Source organism: Bactrocera oleae, chromosome 3, assembly GCF_042242935.1.
Source record: "Bactrocera oleae isolate idBacOlea1 chromosome 3, idBacOlea1, whole genome shotgun sequence".
Taxonomy (NCBI): domain Eukaryota; kingdom Metazoa; phylum Arthropoda; class Insecta; order Diptera; family Tephritidae; genus Bactrocera; species Bactrocera oleae.
In genome coordinates, this window is record NC_091537.1 from 16,729,436 (window position 1) to 16,750,403 (window position 20,968).

Consider the following 20,968-nt stretch of genomic DNA (forward strand, 5'->3'; position numbering starts at 1 on the left):
TTAGATGCTCTTGCAGAATTTCTTTGTGATGCTGATGAATGAGGTGGAGGTGAAAATTTTTTAAGGGGGAGTCATGAAAAAATGTTATAGGATTGCTTTGAAATTCCATATGAAAGTCGATAAGAGGTTTCGAAGTTAAATGAAGTTTAGAAGGCCTGAAAGTATTACATGAAGAAAGAGTTCAGAAAGAATAGCTTCGATGTTGGAACGATGGGGGCGAAGGACAGGAGTCTAGTTGATTACTTTGTATGATAACGATTCTTTCGTAGTGGAAGTAGATGGATCTGAATATGAAATATATAATAACTTTTTAAGCTACTTGCAAAATAAATTTTTATCCCACAGACCATCGTGTTTGTTAGATGTAGGGCTTTGATGAAACACTTTTTTTTCGCCACTAGGGACAATTCAATATTTACATCTTCGTCGAATATGACAAGCCTAGGGTCCACCTGAATTCATTGAATTATGACAATTACTAGGTATTAGGGTCTAACTTTGGGCGACACAAGAATTGAACCACCAAAAAATTTTATTTTTCTAACAGCGACAGGAAATATTATAAAACCAGGGATATTCCCACAAGTTAGTTTTTTTTTTATAAAATACAGGTTTAATTTAATGACAGTTCGTACGGAACTTCGTAATCTGCCATCTGTCAAATTAGTATTTAGTCATGACTGTGCAGTTTTCCTCTAAATTCTATCCGAAACCCAAAAGATCCAACCCACGAAGTTCGAAATATTTTGGGTCGAAGGGCTTGTACAAATATTCACCAAACGATCCTTTACCAAAACCACACCCTTGCAAAATTGTTATCGTACACGAACATAAATTATAGTGTGGCGAAAAAGATCACTTTAATGATGACGTTCGGCTTGTTGCTTTGCTGCCGCTGTTGCTGTTGTTGCCGCTACACTACATCGTGTTGCAGTCTTCTCTCCCTATCGACCTGTCGGTGTGTCATGTTGTCAGTCAGTCGGTCTACCCATCCGCGGTCTCTGTCTGCTGTTTGTTCACCAGCGTTGCTGATGAATATCAATTGCCGCTATTTTCGTTGATTTATATACTCACACTACAGTCGGCACTTCATTGCTGCCCACACAGCGATCCTCCGCCACGTCAACGATTCCATTGCCAGCCGTCTGTTACGGGAAGCGATCTTGTTGCTACACCAGCTGTGTGCCGCAGCCCGGCAGCGACTCCAGCCAAGTGTGTGATATTTGACAGCTGTGGCATCACTTGGCAAGGCGTGACGTGGCATCTCAGCAGACGCCACTGGCACTTGAATGCGCGTGCCGGTGTGCTTCGGCATTTGTGTGTGTGTGTAGATCTGACATGTGATTTCTGCATTGTGCCCTTAGGCGTCCATTTCACTTAGTTCGTATTTGACATTTGTACAAGCGGAAGGCGTATAAATTAGCATTAATTTTCGGGCGGCATTTTGAGGTGAATGATGGTTGACAGAATTGGTTCAGTGGATTACGGGCGTGAAATATGAGCGTAAAAACCGAAGTTGCAAACAAAGCAGGAATAAGAAACAATTAACGAAATTGTAGAATGTGATGATTTTGCGGATGAGTAGGTGCGGTAGGTTGGGTTGCGAAACTGTTTTGGGAATGGAAACAAATAAATGAAGGAATATTTTTCAAAATTTGTAGAGTTTGGTTTGTGTGGGAGATTTAAAAATGAAAACATAAAAAATATATGAATTAATTAGAAGTGAATTATTTGATTTGAAAATAAAATGATATAAATTAGCTGGCAACTAATGATGATAAATGGCAAACGATTTATTACCCAGAAATACATGAAAGCAATCAAAGGTGAAATTAAAAAAAAAGTGTTTTTATTTTTGGAGATATTTCAAAAAAATTCAGAAAGAGAAGCTTAGTATAATTTATATGAAGTCCTGAAGTAGTGTATATATAGTATGCAGTTTTGTAGTTATCATGTGAGAAACCATATTAAATTCACATAAGTATTTCTCAGACCATCTGCCGGTCCAGAAGATAGGAACATTTTTTATGAAGTAGATCGGCTTGCATGACTCCTTGCTTTGCTGAAGCATTTACAAAAAAAGAATCGGCCGTTCCTGATCCATTTCACGTTTATACGGCATATTAGCATAAGTTTCCTGAGGCTTTAAGTCACACTTTTTACAGAAATCAAGCTCATATTTTTTAAATATTTTCAGATAGTTTCAAAGCAAAAAAAAAAAAAGATCAATGTGAAATTTCATCGAAAAAAAGTTAAAATATGAATTGGAGATAAAACTAAAGCAACTACTACTACTAAAACACAGGTCAAATAATGTCACCGCTAAATTCTCTTCAGAAGAAAAATTGGGGTATTTCTCGGCCTTTGTACTTTGAACGAGTGATTTTTTTCTGAACTTTATTTGTCCGCAATCTGTTATTTCATAATCTCTTTTAGTTAATAACCACCAGAAAGTATATGTATGAGTGATAGACCCTCAAAGGTATATTTGTGGGATACCGTAGTATCAGTAGATATTTCCGACTCTCTTCGAACATGTGTAATTATATAAAACTTTGTTGACCGGTAGTTTTTCATGTATATGATCACTCGCTCCATCTTTCTCTTTCACTCATTCTAAGTTTCTGATTTGTGTTAAAAAAAAAATATATTTGACCTACAAAATCAAATTTTCGACAGGTTAGGGCCATATAAATTACTACTATCTTTAAAAAAAGTGAAAATAGCTATAAAGAAGGTTCTACATACTACCGCTGGAACCATTTAGATCACTATAGATCAATAGGTACGTTTGATTCTAATATTGGCTCCAACTTTAAATCTAAAAAGTATGGGTCAAAACCACATCACATCGTAACTTTCCGTCGGTATAAATAGCATGGATATTCCGCCTAATAGTTTGGAGAACCTCGTTTTTCTATATACGAATACTTTCCTACCACATCTTTTGTAATATCTGGGTATACAAAGTGTTGTTGCCTGTGTTAAAAAAATCTATATTTTTATTCTCTAACTGAATTTAGAAATATTTCAGGAATTACTCAGGTGTATGGATCATAATACAATTTTTTCTTCGCCTAAGGTAACTGATTAAATAAGGCTATGCACATAGTGGCACCAAAATCATAGTAGAAATTATATTAGGAGAAAATCAAACAGTAGCACCATATTAAGAGTATTACGCTTAATCTTAGTGATATTGTATACACATACATTTATGATTAAGTTAATGTTCAACTATATCACTAGCTCTATGTGACCGTATCCATTAAGTTGAGTTCAATGCATTAGTTTTCAATAGCCCTTTAAATCAAGTCGATCTTGTAGCACCTGACTGTTAAAAGTCAAAACTACTTATACCACATAGCCACTTGCCTTCTATGCACCCAAGATGAGATACCCAACAGTCACACTATGAAGTTTAAGCCTCGCTGTTCTCCTATTGTATTTTCTTCTATGGGAGAATAGCTAAGCAAACAAAAATCGACTGCGTGAAGCCACATACAAATATTTTCAAAGAAAAGTTTCAAGTACACTACGCTTCCTAGCTCACAGACCCCTACAAACACATACACATATATGTACACATATTATATATATGGTATATATGTATATATATATATATATATATATATTAATACACCCACTCCTATGGGGCCTCTATATTTAACCAGTGTTGTGCTTGCATGGTCTTTGTTCGGCAGTTGCCTGCGGCCATCCGCAAAAAAACACAACAACAACAATAAAATATACACACATAAGTACTCCCTCTCTTACCGAAGTCTTATATCAATTTTTGCTGAATACTTTCTTCTCCTTTGTGCCAACTTCCTGAAAGTGTGGTCGGTCTGCTATCGTTGGTAAGTAGCCTTGAGGCATAGCGGTATTCTCATACGTTAAAGACCGACTTGCATATGTGCACATTTGTATAAAAATATTATATATACTCTGCTGCACTGCTATGTGGAAATTTATAGAGAATTCTTAAGAATAACTTTTAGATATGCATTTCAATTTCAATTGCTGAAATTCTTTTGCAGCGGTCGGCAGACAGTTGCAGACGGCGCTGTGAAGTGTCTTTTGCCGAGATTCACAGCATTCAATTAATAATAATTATGCGAAATGCAAATGCAACGAAAGATGAGGCGTCAAGTTCACGGAAGTGTTTACCAGCCATAAATTTTTTTGAGCTCTTGTCAATTTATCATTTTTATTTACATATTAATAAGTGATGATGGTGTGGATTGTGGATTTGAAGCCCAGCGGTGAGTACAATTAAAAATAAGACATAAGATTGGAGGTGCGTTGAGTTTATTTCGAGTAAATTATTTCTATCGAACGAAATTATTACCCTACAAAGGCCGTAGAAGGGAAGAGTTTCAGGCCCACACCTACTCTTTCTAAATCAGCGCATTCGAAGAAAACTGCTTGAGATAAGATTCCCAAAGAAAACAATTCATTGCATATTTAAACGTTGCAGGCGAGTGGTTGAGATCCGTTGTGGTTTCATACTCAAACTCCGCAACAGCTAGTTTGATCTACATATATTTTGTGGAAAATTTCCCATTTTATGATAAATGGATCTGAGCAGCAATAATTTTATGTATCACACAAAAACCTTTCGAATTCTACTGCGGTTCAATTTCTGCAGTAATTGCTGGACTATTAGATTATTTTTTGAAGAAACAATCGAAAAGCCTAACCATCAGCTTCCAATGGTAAACTACTCAATCCAGTAATAGTTCAGTGAGATGAATTATAAGAGCGCAAGTACGATTCGTCAAATAGATAATGAGATTCTAAGGTTTAAGAAATGCAACTCGGTTTACTTTTGAAACTCTGGCTACTCTTGCAAGCATGACTTAATTTCTTTTATAATTGCATAATGTTTTACAGCAAGTAAAAGACGTCTTAATTAGTTTAATTTTATTTGAATTGAAAATTGGTCTATTTTATCATGTTCATACATGAAATAAAGAATAAAATGAAAATGTAATGACTAAAATATCGCTCCATCGCCATAAAGAAGATTAATGACTTATGTAAACACATAATATCAAACCTTTGGACTTTTTGTTTTCTTTTTTTAAATTAAATGAGTTTATTTACTTCCAATTTGTACCACCAGCTGATCACATTTATCATGTAAACAGGGTGAGCTGTATTTTCGAATTAATTCAACAAAATTATAGTATTTCGAAATTACTAGTAAATAACCAAGCATACCCGAAAACGGCGAAAGTCTTTGATGCAGAACTTCAACATCTCAAAATCCTGATGATTTTATTGGTTAGACAGTGGGTCGAGCGACAGTACCCTAAAATTTCGGTCTAAATATATGCTGAAAAAATCATATTTAGGAACTCAACTCACTTATAGTATGAAATGAAGCCAATCAAGGGAATTAATTAGAACATGATAAAAATCACTTGTAAAATCATACAAAATTAAAATTATTTTCATATTAAACTCTTTTATATTATAGGTCTCTGTTTATTATACATTGTAAGTTCGCATAGTTTAGGACAAAGAAGAGATGGGAACATATGTATATAGAATACTGATGAACACGATTCTTCAATTAGGGACTATGAAATTATTTTTCCACTATCCGACTAGGCAAACGCCAACATCTTAATAACGGCATAAGTACGCTGTAGATTACGATAGATTATCGGGTGAGCTATCAAAATAATCCACGAGGAATGTGCTAATACATTGCGTTCCAACACAAGTGAGAACTTATTTCTCCCTTGCTACTTAATATAGATCTCTTCGCCTTATTATATCCAGTTCTCTTGGTCTCTTAGTATCGATATACATTTATTAATTTTTAATTATACAAAACTAATGTTCGAAAAATTACATATTTACAGAGAAGTGATATTTTTAAGAGCCTGATTCCGAGTCCCAAAAAATTACTCATTTAAAGTTCAAATTCATCGAAAACAAGTTACCTTCGGTTGCACCAGAGTTGTAGTACCCTTCACAAATAAAAAAGTTTCACACAAGTTTGTATGACAGTTAATGCTTTAGTAGTCCGATATGAACAATTTGTTCGAGGGTTGTACCGTTGCCTTAAATAATAGTCCATGCCAAATTTCGGAAAGATAACTTGTCAAGTAAAAACCTTATATGTACAAGAACTTGATTTTGATCGTTCAGTTTGTATGGCAGTTGTATTATACTACAAGTATAGTAGTCTGATATCGGTGGTTCCGACAGATAAGCAGATTTATTGAGATAAAAGGACGTGTGCAATATTTTAGATCGATATCGAAAAATCTAAGGAACTAGTTGCGTATAAACAAACAGACTGATATAGCTAAATCGACTCGGCTCGTCGTGCTGATTTTTTATATATATATAAATTATAGGGTCTCCGACGTTTCCTTTTGGCTGTTACAAACTTCGTAGCAACCTTCTCTGTTTAAGGTATAAAAATGTTTCTGAAACCGCATGAATTTTATGAAATTTTTTTTTTTTATTTGTAGAATGTTTTGTGTGATTACTCACCCTGCATACATATGTATATAAAAATACAATTCAAATGTAAATATTGAGCACTTTAAAACTATGATATGTGGCTCTTATCATCACTTCTGTCATGAGTATATGTGAATACAAGTAAGTATAGGTATAGTACAAAATACGCTCAAACCCTCAATTATCGACCTCCAGCGCTGACCCTTGGCAGCAAATTGTGGTTGTATGGCCCTTTGAAATTTCCAATTTTAACATTTCTCAATTTTCTGATGTGAACATAAAAAGACAGTTGGTGAAAATTTAATTTTCCCTTACTACCAATTAAATTAACAATGCATGTGTGTATGTATGTGATAATTTGTTGCTTGAATATGCTTGGGAGAGAAGCACACATACATTACTTGCTTGCCCTTTTACTTCAAAACACAATTGACACCCATATGTGAGTGCAACTCGTTGACAAATTGATAATTTACAAGGATATTTAATTTAGAGCATGAGAACACTTTACAACTTACTCTCGAAAGTGAAATTTCAAATAAACGAGAAAGATTTGTGGGTTCTTTTGAGTTTTCAGTGCAATAAGAGAAAGTTTAAATGGGTGAGAGCGGGGCGAAAAAAATATTATTTTAATTAATGCAACCATAAAGTAAACAGTGCAACAGTTACGCATATTTAAACATACCGTTACACCCTCTTTTTGGTGATACTCTATTCGCCACAGAATCCGCTTTTCATTGCGTACTTAATGGCGACAAAGACTTTCCCAGCGCAATTGACAAGAATGGTGTTCATTCAAGTATATCCACAAAGTGCTTGACTACGAGTTCATACTCCATATCTTTTAAGGACGAAACACAAACGGCATCTATCGCGCTGGCGGTGAGCGAGTCACTCTCTCCCCATTCAACTGCACTAAATCACTTTGCAATATGAAATTAAAATGCCTACAGGCTAAGCGGCAGTGGCTATATGAGTGCGATCCCTTTGCGTTTTAAAGCGCAAGCGACAAAAATGTGTTCTTTGTGGGTTGCCAAAGGCTGTTTTGGGGGAACTTGGCAAGCCAAGCTTTGAGGGAAGCATAAAGGGGATGTTCCATGAAATATTGGTAAGATGATTTAAGTAGGCTTTAAGTTAATTGCATTTTGTATAAAATTTTTGCAATAAGGGGACGAATTTAACATTTGCAAAAATTGTTTGCCAAAAGGAAAAATGAAATTCACACACGCTGAAAGTCGAAAGATATAAACGAAGATTTTATTCGCAATAATATTATATTTTACGCAATGATGTTATCAAAAAAAATGGGTTTAAGTCGCTCAGAACGGCTTTTATGATCCATAAAAACTTTGCTTGTAACATTGATGCCCTTTAAGATTTGCCTGTCGACGCGTGAAGTGCCTTTGAAAGCCTCTTTTGGCATTTGTCGGACAATACTCGGAATCAGCGAAGTAGAACACCACAAATCACAATAACATGGCAGCTGAATTCAAGTAAATACTGCTCTGAGTAATTTTTATTGGTCAATATCTCTTAAAGAGTGGGTCCAACCATGCCAAGCCGGACTACATCTTATAAAGTTTAGATATTTGGAGTTACAAAGCCTGTAGTAATCGAGACCGGCAAGATAACGAATACTGGTCGGAACTTACTTCCGGGCTTGATGCTTTCTTCATCCTCCTTTCTTTAAATCTCTAAAAGGCAAAGCTTTAAGAACATTCGACGCAATCACGGCAAAAGACTCCAAAAAAGCATGAAGAAGGTACGATTGGACCCTGAAAACATTCTGCGATGTTCGTTGACCAGCGGTTCATCAGTATTCTTAGATAATGTAGCACTGTAATAATGAAACCCGTGAATCCAAGTATTATTAGGTTTAGACACCTCCTCGAATTCAAAGATAAAGAGAAAGCTCTGCGCAAAGTGGGTGCCGCACGAGCAACGACGAATTGTTGATTCGGAGCAGGGTTTGGCGGTGTTCAAACGTAATAAACATAAGTTTTTGCATCGAAATGTGATAATGGATGAAACATAGCTTCATAAGTTCACTCCGAAGACCAATCGACAGTCATCCGAGGGGACTGCACATGAAGAACCTTTTCCGAAGCGTGGAAAAACTCAAGAGTCGACTGGCAAGGTTATGGCGTCTGTATTTTGGGATGCGCGTGGAATAATTTTTATTGACTACCTTTCAAAAGAAAGGACTATTAACAGAATGTTACAAGTCAGTGAAAACGATGGCAAAAATCCATGAATTGGTCTTCAAATTGCTTCCGCATCCACCGTATTCTCCAGATCTGCGCTCCTGCAACTATTTCCTGTTCGCAGATCTCAAAAGAATGCTCGCTGGAAAGAAATTTTCATCGATTGAAGAGGTGATCGCCGAAACTGAGGCCTATTTTGAAGCAAAAGACAAATCGTACTACAAATATGGTATCAAAAATTGTAGGGTCGCTATAATAAGTGTAACCCCCTTGAATAGAAAACGAATTTCGCCAAAAAAATGTGCTTTATTATGGTAGACCGGGGACTTGTTATTAAAAAACTGTTATTAAAGAGTTTGTCGAAGTAAACTACAATATTGATATTTTATCACTAAATTTCAACAAAAATGGATGTTAATAACTTATATATCTTTGGACGTTAAAACCCGGTTTTACAGAAGGATAGAATGTGACCATGAGAGAGAATGTGAAACTATATAAATCCGAGAAGCTTATAGACTTTCCATTAAAAGGTATGACCTGGAGGTCACTGAAGAACTTCTTCCAGTTCTTGGATTGTCTTAACGAACTAATAAAACGAATGTAGAATTCAACTAGGAATTAACAATTATGGATCCAAGGAATTTGAACTCCTTGCCGAACTGAAACCCAGCACCGTTTATGCATGTTTATTAAATGACATCTTGTTGTAGCAATCGTAAGAGTTGCAGCAGTGTTGTGCTGTGGCGAATAAGATGAATGCGACTCATTTAAAAATGTATGAGTGAAATCCGTCATTTAAATTGTAAATGCCGTAAATGGACGGAGTTAAGTGAAAATGAGCTTACAAACTTCAGATTTACGCCATTGCATATGTGTTGTACCATATGTATATGGAGGGGTGTGTGCACCTGCAACACAAGGCAAGTTGCAACAATGCAAATATAAATAAAGAATAACTTGGAAAAGCAGAGAGGCGGCGAGACGACAGCAGCTGAAGGAGAACAGCGACTTTAGGGAGCGCAAAATGCTGATGGACCTCGACAACGCGCAGGACGCACCTAAAGACCGGCACACATGCATACAAATGCTTAAGTGCACATGCATTTAAAAGGTTCACACAAATGCAATGTGTATGTATGTGTGTTTATATTGTGCGGCGTCACCCAACCGAAATGCATGAATGAATGCGTTAATTTTGCATGAAGCACAGCAACAACAACAACAACTATGGCTGTTAACGTTGCCACCCGCCGCAATATTTGTACGTTTGTATGTATGTATGCATATGCCTCCGCTTGCCAGGCGAGTTTTCAGTTTCAACTTCGTCATCGTCATCGTCACCGTCAACTTGCCTGCCCCACTGCTCACCCGCCACTTCACTGTTGCCAAATTCAATAGCGCTGGCAATTTATTGTTGTAATAAGTTAAATAGCGTATGTAATGAGGCAATGACCCCGTTTATGTTTGCTCAGCATCAAGAAGTTGCCTGAAAAGCGTTCGCATGACCCGCTCGAGGCGTTGAAGCGGGGAGTCGTCACCGGGCGCACGCGAGTATGTGACACATAAAAGACACACAGAGTGGAGAAAAGTTATTCAATTAAATGCGAAAGGTTCGCTTGCATTCCTTCACGGTATATTTAAATGCAACGTGGATCCCAAGGCATGGGCAAATAGATGTTGAGGAGTTGAGGGAAATGCGGAATGCGCTTATGTGCAGCAAACAATCTAAGAAATTCATAAGTATCTGCGCTTTTGTACGAAAATATGTGCGTTAATAGGTAAAACTGCGAGCAGATGTCTCAAAACTTGCAAAGGGTTATTTGCGCTTCTCCAGCAGAGATGCACATTTGTACCGTAAGCTTATAGTGGCCCGAAAGAATGAAAAGGAATTACAAAATAGGCCAAGATGATATGCTGGTTAGTCGCAGCTGAAACCTACTAGGTAAAATTGTCAGCTATTATGAAGTGGTTTATTTATAATTTTTTCCAAATGATGAGGCTTTATAAAGATCTAGGCGCTTAACAATAGTAAGTAGTACAAAAGTAAAACTTTCCTTAACGATAATGATGTTATTGCAAAGAAAAGAAAGAAAATGAAATCAGCTTCAAAAGGTTTGCTTCAGATTTGAATATTGAAACATTATTTTCACTTAAATTAACCCTCTTTTTTCAGTAAATAGAGCACATAGATGTTTGTGCATAAATAGGCAAAGCTTCGGTAGTTCTAGGTAGGTACAATACCTTGGAAGTCATATTTTTGCTCTATATAATTTGTAAGTCAAAGTTGGGGTTAAATGTGGTATGTAACTCTGATATATCACTGAAATTGTTAAAATTTCCGGAAACTATCAGTTCAAGGTTGTTTTTTACATTATCATATCAGACTTAACTCTCAGAGAACGAAACAACTAGAACATCATCATTCATTTGACTAATTTAAGGACGAGCTCAAGGAGTATTAAAATGTATGTTTTTGAAGAATTAAAATTTTTGATGACCTTTATAAAAGTCATACGAATATATCAACAAAAGATTGAGGCAACATAAAAAAAGTTAAATGTAATATTAATATTAATATAACCCTAAACAGGGTATAAAAGTTGTCCACGAAAATTATAGCACCCTATAAAATACATATGTATATACAAGTAGTATATAAATATTCAACGTGACGAGCTGAGTCGATTTAGCTATGTCCGTCTGTCTGTCCGTCTATATCTATGCGAGTTTTTGACATATCGATCTGAAATTTTACATATGTTCTTTTCTTTCGATGCAATTTCGGTTCATATTAGAAAAATACTGGTTTCACAACACCTTAAGACATAAGTGTGGCTTTAAGGTATCTTATAACTGCGGTGAATCTGAGTACAGCACAACTGATTTTTTCGATGCTAGAACGTTTTCTTATAATAATATTTTCCTTTTGCGGAAAGAGATTCGCAATTATGTTATGCTCAATCAACTCTCTTCCTATTGGATCTCTAATATCGAAACAAGTTTTTCAAATGCAGACCTTTTACTATGGTTGCACAATATTTTACAATTTAAGAAAAATTTGTATATCGACTTACTTCATTGGCATCGTTTTTGTATTTCGGGAGCCTAATTAATACTTCACGACAACTGAAACAGAAAAGAAGACAAAGTTAGTTTTCTTAGTATTGTTGGGAGATTTTTGGAATGTACTACAAGTATATAAAGTTTTAATAAAAAATGTATTAGCTTATGTTTTTTTGTAAGAAAATATAGCTTTGAATGTATCTATAAATCTTGTTTTTTATTTAAAATTATTTATAAAACAATCGATCTTATTTTTTATATGGGTCACACAGCAAAGTTTGTAAACGACCAAAACTAACAAGAGCCAACACGATATCGGTTATTTTTATTAAAAAAACTGGAAAGCCCACCTTTATGGAATCGTTCCAATTTACTCTATTTAAAGACTCATTAGGTAATATAATTATTAGCGTGAGGATGCAGAAGCTACGGCCTAAAAAAACCATCTGACTTTCATTAACAAAGTTCCAAGGAAATTGATTTCATTCGAGTTTTAGAAAATAATGTCAATATCTCTAGAACAATGGAGGCTTGATGAGCTTTATGGAGTTGTGGATACAAAGACAACTCAAGTATTTAATTTCAGTCGAAAAATACTTATGAGCACAGATCTATGCAATGAATGAGCGATTTTGTTGATATCTGCATATAATTTGCGGTTTAATTCAAAAATATTTCGAAAATAATCCTATCTTATTTATACTGAGGCGCTGTACTCTAAGAAACTCGTTACTGCGGATGTTTTCGAATGCCTTGTTTAGAAATTCTAAATAATTGCAAACCTACCTAACAAATGTTTGGAAAATTTTGAGTTTATAAGCTTCCATAAACATTCCATTAACAACAAAACGTGATGTTCCCAACTAAGTGTGCTCAATCTTTCAAGTCACCATTACTAAATTAACTAACTGTGTCTTATTTTATGGGCGAAAATACTGTTTCGCAACATTTTCCACTAATTAACTTTTCACGTATTTTAGCATTGCAACACCGCTACTGCTACTAAACCTTTTTTACTGCTGCCACAACAGGCTGATTTCTGGTTTGGTCTCCCACCGCCCCAACTCGCTAAAAAGATATTGGCTGGCTGAATATTGCTTTGCTTGCTCTCAACCATGCAACTTAACACCGTCAAAGTATTTTACGAGAGCAGTGACTGTTGCGTCAATTGCCTGCTGCTGCGAGTACAGTGATAACCGCAAAATGCGCGCCAAAAAGGGCTGTTTGGCAATATTGTCGCACTGGAGAACGCAGAAAATTGTATTGCGTAATGTATGTATAGGTTTTTATAGTAGAAGCGATATAAAAATATGATTCGCATTCGTCATGAAAGTTTTATGCTGACATACGAGCTTCGTACCAACCACCCATCCATCCATCCATCCAGCCAACTAACCATTCATGCATTCATTTGTCCCATCATTAGTTGTTATAATTTATGCCCTTAAGAGTGTCGAGAAAGGTTTTTGAGATGGCAGGAGTCAGCGACCGGGCGAGGAAGAGAGCAAGCAAGAGATAGTACCAGCATCAGCGTAATTGTGGTGTCAGTAACTATCGACCACTGTTTTCAAATGCCGTCATGGGAGCATGACTTTTGGCGTTCATCCTGACAAATCCAGCTGGTAGCATAACAACAACAACAGCAATAACTAACTATTGCCAACATAATAGTAGCGCTTCTGCTTTGCTACTACTTATATTGTCAACCCGAACGAACTCGTACGTATCCTGACCGCAGCAGCTGCGTTAACTAGTACTCTCGGCATAACCACACTTTCGAGTGAATCAGCTGTGCAGCGTTCGGTAGAGCCCGGCAGCATTTTGCTGACTGATTGTTAGTGCTATGTCGAATGTTTAAGTGATGATGGAGCACACTCCACGCCCCTGGCTGAGTGTTGGGCGGAGCGGTGGTACCCACGCTTATGTTTTGAGTTTAATGTGGCGTTTGCGCTGTCGCAACTGCCACTTGAGACTTTTACGACGATGACGACAACGACGACTACTGCTGCGGCTGTCACTATTATGTCGCGCATATTGCTGTTGCCCGCCCTAAAGTACCTACTCCGACATGGTGCTAGTGGTAGTTTATTCTGCTGAGCTCGGTTGCGGATTCATTTATGGTGTGTTGAGTTGGTTAGCAGTTGGCTGAAGTGTTGGTAATCCAAGCGTAATTGAAGCGAAGTAACACGCTAAGAAATTGTTGGTGAAAATTTGGCGCGACATTGGTTAGTTTTCGTGAAAGAAAGACTCTTGATGTCCCTAGGTTCTAAATTTAAAACTATAAATTCTAGAAGCTCTAGATTTTTTAGAAGTTTTTTCCTTTCTCTTTTCTTCTCGAGGTTTCATCCGATTGTAAGCGAGTCGGTTTTCCGATTTCCTCTTGCGTTCTGCCGTTGGACCTATGGACTTACAGTGAACAAGCGCTGATCAACAACCAGAACTTGTGCTACTGTGAGATCCTGCTGACGCAGAGTGAGCCGTAGGCGGCCCTCCGAACTACTTGCTCTTAGCAAAGTCAATCTCGTCGCAAGTGTAAGTGTTCTGACTGGACATTGTCCAATAGGTTCACACACCGTGCACCTAAATATTTTTTCGGACGCTCTTTGCCAGAGCTGTTCCAAACAGAAGTGCAATCATCTTGTCAATTTCTTCTCTACTCCCCGGCTTTTGCAAGACTGAGATTAAAATATCTCGGTAGATACACCTTTGGTGAACTTAGCGAAGTTGCTGAGATTAATATTAACTGACTTAATAAATTTGTGGTAAGCTTCGTCGATCTATGAGGATCGGGTGATCCACTTTTAGGAGTTTATGGATAGCATGTGGACGAATATCCGTAAAAATGAGATCCATCGATTTTGAATCAAGCCCATGACCTAATCTAATCCAACCTCACATCTTGAGGTTTCGCGGACTAAGTTAAGACCATAAATAAGTTTTTCGAATTGTTCACATTTCTCTCACTAGTTTCTCACAGTGTCAATTTCCTTACCAACTGAAGTTGAAGTTGCGTTGACATTGTTGCCTTTTGTGGCGTTCCTAATGTTTGATTGTTTTATGGCAACAATGCTCGCAACTTTTGTTATGGTGACTACTCGAAGTGCTAAGGATACTCATTAAAAGTAGAAAGAAACACATCGCTTAGTTTATGTTTTAGTGCACTTATTTTTTTTTTAAAGCAAAATACTAGAAATTAGGATTAAAAATTATACTCAAATGTTTAGTTGGCTTACATTGTATGTTATACGGATTTGCTACGGATAACTTTATTGCTAGGGGTAATAAATTTAGTAAGAGGCGTTTGTGGAATTGGGGGTAAGGAAACTTTATAAGCATCCCAGTAATGTTTTTCAAAATTGATTACCATATTCCAAACACTTCAATTTTAGAGTTCACTTTAGAAATCCCCCCATTAATAATTTGCAAACAAATTCTAATAAAACATTATGATCTATTTTTGGTTCCAATTAGCATGAGTTCAAAGCATCACCTCATAATTGTCAAATGGCCCCGTTCGAAGTAAGTATTTGGTAGTTAAATGCCAAAAGGATTGGAAAGTAGGACCATTTTATGACATAAGTGGAATTAAATAACTGCCCGAAGAATTTTTAACAGATAAAGACAAAAAAAGATCATCAGAATCGTTATTGAAAATGCCGAAATACGAGTTTTCTTTGATTACGTATATTGCCGAGTGACGAATCGAACATAAAATTGGTGTAACTAAAGTAGACTGGATTAATTAAGAAGATATTGAAGGATACCAAGAACTTATACTGCTTTTATGAAATAGTCACATTTATAATTTTTGCACGTACTTCAGTTTTGATTTCATATGTAAATTTTTGAACCAGAAAGAGAGAGAGAAAGAGATATCAAAAATAGCGACCAGAAAATTGGCAAATCGGAAACGATTAAACACATTTAAAAGGTTCTTGGCGACATACCTTACCTTTCGAAATCACCAATCTTATTCTATGAACATCTATATTTTTGCAGTCTAAATACCTTAGGCCTGTCAAAAGCTTTACAAAACTTTCTCGTATTAGCAAATTAAACCTTTAAGCACTCGAAAACCAGAAAAATTTTAAAATTTACTTAAATATATAAGAAGGTGAGAAAAGTTATTGCTTGTGAGTAAACCAACAGGCATTTCTACAAATGTACAAAACAAACAACCGTTACAGCAATGGCTGGTTGAGAGCAATGCCGGCGGTGCTAGCGGCGTTTAAGTAGGTGGCACCTGTGGCAACACCTGCAATTGTGCACGGCAAAGCACAATTCATGCGGCAAATATGCTGAGCGTAGCAAATGAGGAAATTTAGCCCGACACATGAGAAGAAGAAGTAGGTAAATAGAATATTGAAATCCACAGAATATTTGCTTTCACTTTCTGGGTTGTGGATTTTCTTTTTGCCTCAAGTTTTATGCTGCCTTTTTTGGAAACGACTTCTTACGCAAGTAAATAAAATAAACAAATGCAGATAAAATACAACAACAACAACAACAATAAAAAAACACATGTAAGCTTTTACAGTTATGTGTGATATGAAGCAGATGCGGGAGGTTTAGTGTGCCCGTGGCAGCTACAATGCGTTGCAAGAATGAGTACATATTATATACATCCATAAGAGTACATATATGTACTATATATATATATGTATCCATATTTATTAATATATATATATATATATTGTTTTTAAACTCAACTCTTAGTCAGCTTTTTCAATTTAAATATCCACAAATACCTGTCTATACAAATCGACTAATACATTTACTTAGATCCCCTATAATGTGTATATAAAACCGATTAAGCTTATTGCCTTTGTTTTTTCTTCCTGTTTAGGCTTTTCATTTTCATATTTGCCGTTTGTTTGAAAATCGTTTGAAGTGTTCATAATCATTGTGTTCTCGATTTGCATATGGAAAATTAAAACAACAAAAAGTACATGCATGTTGTTGTACCAATAACATATTTGCATAAATGTGTTTCCCTGCCACATCAAAGAAATTCGACTGAGTAGAGGTAGAAATGGTACAACATGTCGAACAAAACAACTTTTAAAAAAAAGTTTCACAGTGCGATTGATTTGAATGGTTTCAAGCATAAAAGAAAGGGAAATTAGCCTACCTTTCAGCTGAAAATGTTAGAAGCTGAGCGCAATGTTCACAGAGATTAGGAAAAATTTAGATTATTACAAAACAAAAAATGTCCATTCATTGAAACGAACCATCTGTACCTTATAATAAAAGCCGCTGAGATGAAACTTTTTTTCATATAAGACTCTGGCGACAGACTCAGTAACGACACTTAACAGTCCTGAATTTAAAATTCCGAATTATTTCACCTATCTAAAAACCAATAAGAACTAATTTCTGGTAATTCTACATAGCGGATAGAGGTTACTCTAGTCACTTTTGAAGTCATCTCAATGGAAATGAAAATGCTCTTAGAAGTTTACCTAAAATATTAGACCAATAATTAGGGGAGAAGATAATGAGCAAATATCAGAAATTTAAGCCAGTATTGGTTGAATATTTCAAGTTCTTGTTTGTATTATAGCGACATAAAATACCCTTAACGATTTTTGAAACCTTTCGGAGACGACAGTTTTAATCAATGGAAGGCAGGGTCTGTTCCGGTTACATTTACCGATATAACCACCTAAATGTAGATTGGCAATTACGGATATGATAACCAATATTATACTACGATACTAACCAACTACCTCCTAAAAACTACTTTTCTATTCTTATGGTTTATTTCGCCTGTAAACTTTGGGCTTATGAACTTCTTGAACACTCTATAGAACAGTTATTTTTAAATATCTGAAAGTTAGAAAAGAGAAAGCTCTCTGACAGTCCAGGAACTTTCTTCACTCTTACAGTGTTCTATTAGTTTTATACTGCTACTGTAACACACTTCAAAAATAAATCCAAAGAGAGTTTTTATATACTTGCGTAAAAATTAGACGAATACTAAATAAAACGTTAAGAATTGCGGTATCATATTGTCAAAACTAATTTGGATCTTTACTCTAAGCACCCCGAAAATTCTACGCATACGTAATAATATTTTAGTACACCAGCGAAGAGCTAGAATGATGAAGATCATTGCACTGTTGTCAAGCTTAGTAGGCTGCGCTACTGAGGAGGTGAGATATTGTTCCTCATATTCGAAAACTCACGGAGGATTTGAAAACCGGAAAAGTCAGTCCGAAATCGGAAACAGCAGGTAAGTAAATGAGCATAATAAGAATCTCTGGGAGATCCGATATATGGATCACTGCATACTTATGTGTATACTATGTATATATACCAGTGCTTTTATGAATGTGAAATTCTGAAGAACCCACTTTATATTTTGAAACGGTAAAAATATTACATTCAAAGAGCCAATTCAAATTACGAAAGAACATTAGATAAAGTAACCAAAATCTACAAGCTGCTGCGGACGTTAGAAAGGTAAAAAAACTAGGAGTGAGATCACCATTAAGTCGGCAGTTCGAATGCTTTCAGCTATATTAAGGCGGTTTAAAACCGGTAGAACTCTTCATTTCATAAGGGTTCATAGGCCTCAATGAGAAGCTTAGCTCGGCCAAGTGCCTACAGAAGTCTTTAAAGATCAATATTTATATAGCAGCACCTTAATTCAGGATAAGAACTTCATTTCAAACCGGCCAACAACAATTAAGTTACCCCTTTTCAACAGCAACGCTGCAATTTCCATGCAGGCTTCCACTTTTAGGAGCAGCACGCTACAAATCAATTATTTCCTTTGAAATTTGTGTTGTGGATGAATGAAAAATGTGCAACGTAAATTGATACAAGAACTCAAAGCTTAATGCTGCACCTTGACTGCCATTGACCGTGCAGCTACGTAGCTAAGGCTGGCCAACGCAATAAACACAGCGTAGACTTGATTGGATAGACGCTGTGGCCAGTAGCTGCCACCGCCATCGCCGCCTCTTAAATAGTAGACGCGCTCACACGTTTGCGACCATTCAGTTCATTCATTCGGTTAGTTAATCAGCGACTTTATAGACTTTGTAGTGCAATTGATTTGGCGCAATTTAGCTTATTCCATTGTTTTCTTTTTCAGGTTGTCTTTCTTAATGCAAAAGAAATGGCCACTTCAATGAAGTAACTTCGAATAACAACGTAGACCATAGTTATATGACTTGAATAGTGCTATTTTAAGGCACATTCTATGCATATGTCTTTAGATATATAATATATGTATGTTTTGGGGTGTACCTAATAATGAGCACTTAGCTGAGCATATGAGCTCGTTCTTCAATAAATACTATATTGGCTTTCTGTGTTGTTGCTACGCACGTACTACCACAAACCCGTGAATATACTTGTATGTATATAGATACGAATATGCACGGCTATCTATTTATATAGCAATTTATTGCTGACAGAGCAGTCAATTAGCTGGTTGTGTGTGGCATGAAATTCAAAGTGAGTGCCTCGTAGAGTTGCAAAGTGACTGTGGCTTGGCGAAAAGCGCAGATAATCACGATTTCAAATTGAATAGAGACGAAAGTTATTGGCTTTTGTGTTAATAAATATATCTTCTGTATCTTTTAGTTGTTGAATATGTTATGAATATGCCATAAACTGTCGGCGAATGGCAGTGTTCGGAATTCCTCTGTAAGAATTAAAGCTATGCGAACAAGTACTCATTCAATTTGATAACGACAGATGGCAAGAGGACTTTGTTGGATCTATTGAGAGTTGCTGTTGCCATCAAATGCTTATTTGAGAAACACTGTTCGTTTAATTAGAGCTCAGGCAGGAGCTGTAACTACTGCTCGTGAGTTACTCGAGGTAATGAGCACAAAATTCAAATTTATTTATGTTAACGTTAATTTCTGACTCTATCAATATGAATCTTCACCCTAGAGGTTTCAAAAAATCTACCCAAGGGAATCGGCAAAAGTCGATCAGTAGTCTTTAGATAATCTAGGCCTAGTAAAATTCAGTTCAGAAATCAAAGATCAATCTCAAGCACTTGGTGGCTAATATCTTAGCTAAATGCCATAGAAAAAGGGCTTTTAAGAAATCTTTCAGCATCGAAAATATGTATAAATGATTGATGTTTTCGTCAAGTAGCACACAACAAAGTGACAAAAATTTAGCAACAAAAACATGCGATGATTTTATGACGACTTTTTTTTTACGATAAACGTGCAACTTCTGTTAATGCCAGAGGAGCAATCAAAGCGCGCTCATGCGAGTGCATTGTTCGTAGAAAATGTAAGCGTACTTTTAAAGCGTTGAGGAAATTTCATGGTTTTTATGAGGCAATTTCAATGTTTAGTACGGCATACAAAACCATTTAGCTATACACAGGTATATACTTGTATACTCATAAGTAAGTCAGTATAAGCTGAAGTCACGAACCAACATGTGGCACATGCCACATGCCACTATACTTACAACACGTTGCATGTGCCACATGTGATGCGCCTGCTGCAGATTGTTTGTTTGTAGCAACTTTCTTTATGGCGTTCGGCTGGTAACGGAGCGAGGTGAGAGGCGTTGTAGTTAAATGCTACAACTTAACTTCAAGGTGAATGATTCCGGTGCCACATATTATGCTCCTTGCTTTCCTATAATCGACTTTGCGCTATTCGTGGTTTATTCGCTTTGCTTTTGGTTCGACGGAGAGCGCCTCACCATGCCGATAAACTCGTAAAAGTAATCACTCTTGATGTTCATAAAAAAGTCGTAAAACATTCGGCTCCTTTAGCTTAAGCCTAAACTGAGGCGTTCGACCTGCGCAGCTGATACCTACAAAGTGAAGATAATCAAGCGGCAGTACAGCGTGCATATACCCAGATATATATGTATTTGTATATATATTATATATACGAAAAGATTATATTTTCGTAGACATATATACATTCAATAAGCAAGGGCATCCGTCCGTTCGTTTTGCTTTTGTAGAAATATTTACTATTACGTTTAATTGAACCAAAATTATCTTAGGTTAGGTCAGAAAACATAAACAATACACTGAGCGCTTTCTATACGCATAAATCTGTATGGTTCTCAAGATATTCGAATTTGAAAGAGGCATGACAATGTACCTAGAACTAACCCTACAATGTCGATTTCTTATTGATAGATTTTTTTGCACTACAAGATCGTCTATAATTTTTATAACCTAAACATAGTATATTAAGTTTGCCACGAGGTTT

General features: G+C 36.2%; 1 protein-coding gene across 1 annotated transcript in view; it reads right to left on the reverse strand.

Annotated features, from left to right (window-relative positions):
* Nucleotides 1-20,968, reverse strand: part of LOC106627498 (kinesin-like protein CG14535) — a 199,443-nt gene that overhangs the window by 152,257 nt on the left and 26,218 nt on the right. Inside the window, exon 2 of the mRNA XM_036366861.2 lies at nucleotides 11,768-11,819. The gene's annotated coding sequence lies outside the window, so the exon portion shown is untranslated. The remainder of the gene's footprint in view (nucleotides 1-11,767; nucleotides 11,820-20,968) is intronic.